Source organism: Apodemus sylvaticus, chromosome 6, assembly GCF_947179515.1.
Source record: "Apodemus sylvaticus chromosome 6, mApoSyl1.1, whole genome shotgun sequence".
Lineage (NCBI taxonomy): Eukaryota > Metazoa > Chordata > Mammalia > Rodentia > Muridae > Apodemus > Apodemus sylvaticus.
The window spans coordinates 67847848-67855400 of NC_067477.1; the positions used below are offsets into that span (position 1 = coordinate 67847848).

The 7553-nt window shown below is 41.5% G+C and overlaps 1 non-coding gene across 1 annotated transcript; it reads right to left on the bottom strand.

Annotated features, from left to right (window-relative positions):
* Positions 1–229: 229 nt before the first annotated feature.
* On the bottom strand, positions 230–336 carry LOC127688085 (U6 spliceosomal RNA). Its single transcript, XR_007978548.1, has one exon. It is a non-coding gene; the product is annotated as a U6 spliceosomal RNA (small nuclear RNA).
* Positions 337–7553: the final 7217 nt, after the last annotated feature.

The following is a 7553-nucleotide window of genomic DNA, read 5'->3' on the forward strand; positions in this document are numbered from 1 at the left end:
AAGTGAACTTTTGAGATAGCCTATGGTTTCTCTAGTATGGTAAATCATCCTTAACTACAGAGTTAGCTGGCAAACACAGGAGACTACTTTTCTTTGACAAAACAGAACTAACCCAAAGCATGGAGGGGAAACGAAACTCTTCTGTTTCTGAATTTCCCTGATATGATCACCTAGAGATCTGATTGGCAGTCCCCACCTTCCTGCCTTCCAGCTTCCACTGTACACTTTTTTAAAAAAGGAACGCTTCATGAGTTTTCCAGTCACCCCTGCACAGGGACCATGCTAATTTTCTCCATACTGTTCTAGTGTTAGCATATGTGCTGCTGAGGTGAGCACCCCCATTATCCCTTTTTTCTTTTTTCAGTATTAGGGAGAGAACGCAGAGCCTCTAACATGCTAAGCAAGTCATGTGTTCCACTGCAGAGGTCAGCCCACAGCGCGCTCGCACTGGCAGCCTCCGGAGGAGAATCAGCTAGCCTTACAATTTTTCTGGAGAACCGTTCCTTCTAGCTGTGGCACACTCTGCTGCTCTCAAAAGTTGTTAAGAACTCCAAGAGGCAGCTCGTCAGGGTTGTTACCCTCTTTTTCCTGGAGCCAAAGTGGATTCTCCTGGCTGGCACTTTCCTGGGGAAGAATATACCCAGAGAGCAAGAATCTTCTGATTTCTCAGATGGGCTCAGGTTCCCATCACTGTGTTCACGTGGATGTGCCAAAGCCTCCAGAAGTAGCGATCAAATGGTTATATGCTGTGGGACCTTGGGCAGTTTTTGCTTTCCTTGTTTTTGTTTTTAGAGACGGCATCTTTGGAGTCTAGACTGCTCCCCGATCTACTAAACAGCTGAATATGAACTATTTTTCTCTTTCTTTCTCTCTCTCTTTCTTCTCTTCTCTTCTCTCTTTCCTTTTCTTTCTCCTTCTCCTTTCCCTCCTCCTCCTCCTCCTCCGTTTGGCTTGATTTTTCAAGACAAGGTTTCTCTGTTTATCTCTGGCTGTCCTGGACTCACTCAGTAGATGAGGCCGGGCTTGAACTCCCAGAGCTCCACCTGCCACTGCCCTTGGGTGCTGGGACTCTAGGGATGTGTTAACAAGCATAGCCATGCACTGCTGAGCCTCACACCCAGGGCTTGGTGCACACTAGGCAAGCACTCTAGCCTGACTAGCTACATTCCACAGCCCAATTTCCTTTATTCCTACTTTCTACAGAATGAGAAGAATACAAGATGTTTGAAATACCTTTCATCTGAGTCATTATGACTTCATTGTTCTCAAGGTTAGGACAGGCAATGTGCTAAGAGATTTTTAAATTTGATTTTTGTACCTTTTTTATTTTTGTTGTTTGTAGTGCTGGGAATTAAACTTGGGGCCCTCCATAAGTTAGGCATGTGTCTGCAATGAATCACATCCCAAGCCCTTTTTTATTTTAATTAAGAAATTATTGCGGGGCAGTGGTGGTGCACACCTGTAATCCCAACACTCTGGGAGGCAGAGGCAGGTAGATTTCTGAGTTTGAGGCCAGCCTGGTCTACAGAGTGATTTCCAGGATAGCCAGGGATATACAGAGAAACCCTGACTGGAATTGGAAAAAAACAAATCAAAAAAAAAAAAACCCAAAAAAACAAAAAGAAATAAATAAATAAATTATTGTAAACTGGGTGGTGGTAGCGAGTGCCTTTAATCTCAGTACTCACTCTAGAGGCAGAGGCAGGCAACATCTCTGAGTTTGAGGCCAGCCTGATCTACAGAGTGAATTCTGAGACAGCCAGGATTACACAGAGAAACCCTGTCTCAGAAAAAAAAAAAGAGATGAATAAATAAATAAATAAATAAATGTACTATTAAAAATATTATTGCGTGTGGATACTACTGTAGAATGTAGAGGTCAGAAGACAACTTCAGGTTGTTATCTCTTTCCAGCTGTATATGGTTCCAGGTATTGAATTTAGGTCACCAGACTTGCATAGAAAACACCTTTACCTACTGAGCCATCTCACTGGCCCAGCCCTTGGGTGAGGCAAGACCTTATTTTGTAGACTAGGTTAGCCACAAACTCACGATACAGCCTCCCCAAATACAGAGCATGCACTATTACGCTTTACCAATATTTTGTGTGCGGGTGAGGGCAAGGGGTTGTTGCTGCTGCTGGTAGTTTTGTTTTGAGATGGGGTCTTACGATACAGCTTTGGCTGGCCTGGAGATAACTATGTGGAGTGGGCTGATCTTGAACTCACAGAAGTATAAGACATTATCCAATGACCAGATTTTGTTTTTATAAAGTCATTTTTTAAAACTTTTCTTAATATTTGATATGTCTTAAATATTTGATTCTTTAGTTCTTCAAGTCAACTACTTATCATTATTTTCTATGTAGGACCACCAGGCATGATGGCACGTGCCTTTGAACTCAGCACTTGGAGGCATCAGTAGGCAGATCTCTGTGAGTTCAAGGCCAGCCTTGTCTACATAGTGAGTTCCAGTCTAGCCAAGGCTATATAGTGAGACCACGTCTCAAAACAAGTTAAAAAACAAAACCAATAGGGAGGCAGTTAGTTTACTGTGGGATAGGAGTAAACGCCTACTTTTTAGAATACAAGGAGTCAGAAAAGCATATGTACCTAGTAGAAGACACCACCTCTCCTACCAGAAAGTTCTAGAACACAGAGTAAATGTGTTTATAGTGGAAGACTATTCTGCCTTGACTACCCATCTCATGCTGACATCTGTGTACTGCTGTAAGAATAGCCCATGACTCTTGCTTACAGCCTCAAATGGGTATATGTGCTGTGGTGGACATCTGGAATATCCGAGCTTTTATCTGGGCATGGTGGCACAAGCCTGTTGATCCCAGCATTGGGAAGTAGAAACAGGAGGATCAGGAGTTCAAGGCCAGCCTAAGCCATAAGAGACTCTGTCTCAAAGAAACAACTTTAAAAAAACAAAAAAGGGAAGAAAAACCTGGCTAGTGACAAAAGGCAATTCTAAATGAGTTTACATCTACAGTTTAACTCTTTGGAGACAGACAATAGCAAAACAAAATTACATTATTATTTGTTCTTTTGTAAAAGTTTTATGATTAATTTATCAAATGATTTGTTACTTATAGAAATGAAGATTTTTGGAGACTGTGATATGGACATATAGAATGAACAAGAATGGTGGTATCCCCCTGTAACTCATCTTCTTAGGAGACTGAGCCAGGAGGATCACAAGTTGGAGGCTAATCTGGGCAATTAAGTATGATCCTATTTAAAATAAGATACAATAAAGTAAGAGGAAGCTTGAATGTTGTTTAGTGGTGATGCAACTGCCTTTTTAAGGCCTTGGTTCAACCCTCAGTACCAATATATATATATATATATATATATATTTTTTGTGGTTTTTTGGATTTTTTTTTTTCAAGACAGGGTTTCTCTGTGTAGCCCTGGCTGTCTTAGAGCTCACTCTGTAGACCAGGCTGGCCTCGAACTCAGAAATCCACCTGCCTCTGACTCCCAGAGTGCTGGGATTACAGACGTGCGCCACCATTGCCTGGCCTCAGTACCAAAATAAATAAGGAAATGAATTAATTACTTAATTAAAACCCCACAGTGTATTTGTGTACCTGATACAAACAACAAACAAAACATAGCAAGAATTGAAAACAAGACAACAGGAAAGAGTAGAAACAAATTTGACTAATGGGCAGATGTCATATAAATCTATCAACTTCAGGACATTCTTATTTCCTATTTCTGGAATCAATTTATCATTAGTAGTAGTAGTAGTAGTAAAGTTTTTGAGACAAAGACTCACTCTATAGCCCAGCCTGGCTTTGAATTCACACGATCCACCTGCCTGAGGGATGCTAGGATTGTAGGCAGGAGCCACCACAGTCCACAGTGTGGTGTTTCCTCTCCCTCCCGTTCCTAGGCTATTCGTGATCACCCCATTTCTGTTGTTACTGCTATTCTAGACTCCCAGGCCTGAAACCTTGGCATCATCGCTTTTCTTCTTCCCATATGACCTACACAGTCATACAAAGACGAAGTTTAATTTACGGAGAAGGCACATTAACAGATAAACAATAATACTTAGGGTGATACATCCTAATAAATGAGGTCTTCCTTCTGGAAAGAGTCAAGGCTGCAGAGCACAGCGGATGGCAGGTAACAGAGGCTTCAGGGACGGAGAGACCACAGGGAGGGCTGCAGTCACTCATTTGTGACTAAGCTTCTACCTCCTCTCTCCCCTCCCCCCAGTGGTTTCCCTTCCCTGAAGACTCTGCCAGGTCCAGTACCCGCTACTCCCAGACTCATCTTGATAACGTCAGTTTGGAGAGTCACTCATCATAAGTCTTCAGGAAGCTGATACAGGGTCCCCAAGAGAAGAATGAAGACCTAGAGGAGCTCATGCTCAGTGAGAACCGGGAAGCAGATTTGGGGAGCGCTTCTCTGAGGAGAGCTCACAGACACCAGGGCATGGTGTGAACAAGCCATACCGAGTAGATTCAGAATCTTTCAGGGAAAAGACTGGATCACTGAGACCGGGGTAGAGAGAATGCTAAGGAGCGGGCTGATGTCTTCCCTGGTCAAATCCTATTGGATTTGTCAGCAAGGAGTCAGAATCAATGGCTGTTTCAGCAGCAAAAAAGGAAGTACAGAGGGTAGGTAAAGACGCCACGAATGCAGAGAATGGGGAAGGATCATAGAGCTTCTGAAAATATGGTTGAGAAGGAAGAAGGAGGATAAAGAGGCTTAGTCCTCCCCTCCCCTGCACTAGTTCAGAGCCTGGGGCATAGATTCCCGCGGTGAAGAAGCTGCTATTTAGAGAAAGGTGTTTGATGGGAGAGAGCTTCCCCAATGGCTTCTGAGGAGATGGAATCCAATCAGGAAAATGGTTTTGTGCCTTTATAATCATCCTCCGACGGTATGCATGCCAATTTGCATATGCGTATGATTGTACAGGCTAAACAACTGAAAAGCTTTGAATCTGAAGTTTGAGTATGGATGTGAGGTGGAGGTGGAGGTGGGGAAGAAGTCCCACCTCTGATCTCATGAGATGGTCGACAATCAAATACCAAATACCGAAAAGCTGTTTGCACAGCTGTATACAAAATATGAATGACAATAGAAATCAGCAGTAAGCATCTGAGAGTATTACAAATACTTTCAGACTCTAAACTGGATCTTTTAATGTTATATTGCCCATGTAAATTTATGTAACTACCACAAATTTAGATAGTCGGGAGCTCAAACTATATCTTGGCGGATTAAAATAAAGGTTTAGAAGGGGTGTACACCTTTTGGGCCTTTTTAAGGGGATAATCTTGCCCCTTCTAGCTTCTAGAGACAACCACAGGGGCTGGGGTATGTAGCCCAGTTGTGGAAACCTTGACTAGAGATAACCGCATTCCTTGGCTCTTGACCCAGTTTCTTCATCCAAAACCAGCAGTGCCACAAGTCTCTTGACTTTTGTGCAATCATCTTCTACTTTTTCTAACCACGATCAGGGACTGGGCTGCAGCTCAGCAGTGAAGTACTTACATCTGTTAGGCTCTGGGTGCCCCCCCCCCAGGAGTGCATCAAAAAAAAAAAAAAAAAGGATAGTTGGGAACGGTCTACTTTTAAGAAATCCTGTAGTTAGGTTAGATGCAACTGGGGAACACAAGGCAATCTGCCCACCTCGAGGTCTTTAACCTTAATTACATTTGTGAGTTTCTTGTGTAAACTAACATAGACATGGGCACCTCTGGAGGCTGTACTCTGCCTATCACACTAGAACTAAGTATGAGGTTCTTATTTTAAGGGGGAAGTTTGAGACAGGCAAAATATTTAATATTGGAAAGTTTGGAGCTGGAGAGATGGCTCAGTGGTTAAAGCACTTGCTGTTCTTCCGGAGGATCTTTATTAGGTTCTCAGCACCCATACATTAGTGGCATCATCTGTACCCCATTTCTAGTGGCTCTGACACCCCCTTCCTGACTTCTACAAGCACTGCTCCCAAGTGGCACACACACACACACACACACACACACACACACACACACACAGGCAAACACTCATGTGTAAAACAAATTCATCCAGTTTTTTTTTAAGTTAAAATATATATATGGGGAGGTTTGATGTTTGTATTTGACTTGGGAAAGATACTTGGTCAAATAGGTGAACTAGATTCTCAAGGCCAGGCATGCAGAGTGCGAGGAGCTCAAGGCCTCAAAGCTGTAGAAAAATGGCCAACTGGTAGCTTGAGGTGGAACTTTCCTTTCAGCCTGTAAAGAGAAATATAGCTGGAAAAGTAAATCTCAACTGTGCTAAGGAAGTAAGAGATAGGCATCTGAATCAAACCTTGAGACAGTAGAAATCACAGTGGTGGTAAGACTTCCAGGTTCTAGAGAGAGTACTGGTAACCAATATAAAAGGGAGAAAACCCTAAGTGATTTCATTTCCAGGAGCTTGTGGGATTAGCATGCTTCATGTGGAATTCTTAGGTTAGAATTTACAAAATATATTCAGGATTGGCTTCTGAATTCAGCTGTTTGGGCCTCTCCTTTGCTACTATGTAGTCTCTGGATACATGTGTTACGAGACTGTACAATTTGTAAAGGCAGATGGACAGTTCTTGATGTCAAAATAGCATTTCTTGGCAATCCAACTCCAACTATAGAAGCTGAATGGTAAGAAATATATTCTAAGTACTTTCAGAAATATGATAGAAGCAGTATTCTTCCCCAGTGGGTTTTGCATACTTGCTGTGTTCCAGGCACTGTCCCGAATAGGTTTTTTAAGTTAAAAGTCAAGTAGTAAATGTTTCAATGACCCCCCACTTGTGGGCTGCAGCATGAACACAAAGAGGGAAATAAAAGAGGAACAGCTATATCCAAATATTTTCTACTCAGTAACAAATTATGTCAGTAAATGACGTCAGATATCAGTGAAACTGTAAAAAGCTGTTTTTCTGTTGATTAAAGGGAACTCTGTAATCCATATTTTAAAGCCAGTGATTTATTCCTTGTTTATCTGGTTTCTTAAAAGAACAATAGATTTGGCTGAACATAACAATTTATCCTGTTAGATGTATGATCTATATTCCATCTCCACATTAAGATGAAAGCTGGTGTTCACCTGACTCTGCATCAAATAATATAATCAAATTTCTGTTTTGCACATCTATCTAATCACTAATCCAAACAACAAATGTGTGCCAGACTCTTGTCATAGAGGGTACTGTGGAAGGCTCTGTGAGATACACTAACTCAGGCATTTACATTTTTATAAATTATTTATATATATTTATGTAAGATCTATATATTTTTATAAAATTCTATTTTTATAAAACTACCTTTTATAGTTCTAAACTTATTTAACTTTTATTTCCTATCATAAAGTAAAATATTACTGTCGGATCCCTGTCTTTGTTGTCCATTCTTCAATCCGTGTTTTTTTTTTTTTTTTTTTTTTGGTTTTTGTTTTTTTAGTTTTTTTTTGAGACGGGGTTTCTCTGTGTAGCCCTGGCTGTCCTGGAACTCACTCTGTAGACCAGGCTGGCCTCAAACTCAGAAATCCACCTGCCTCTGCCTC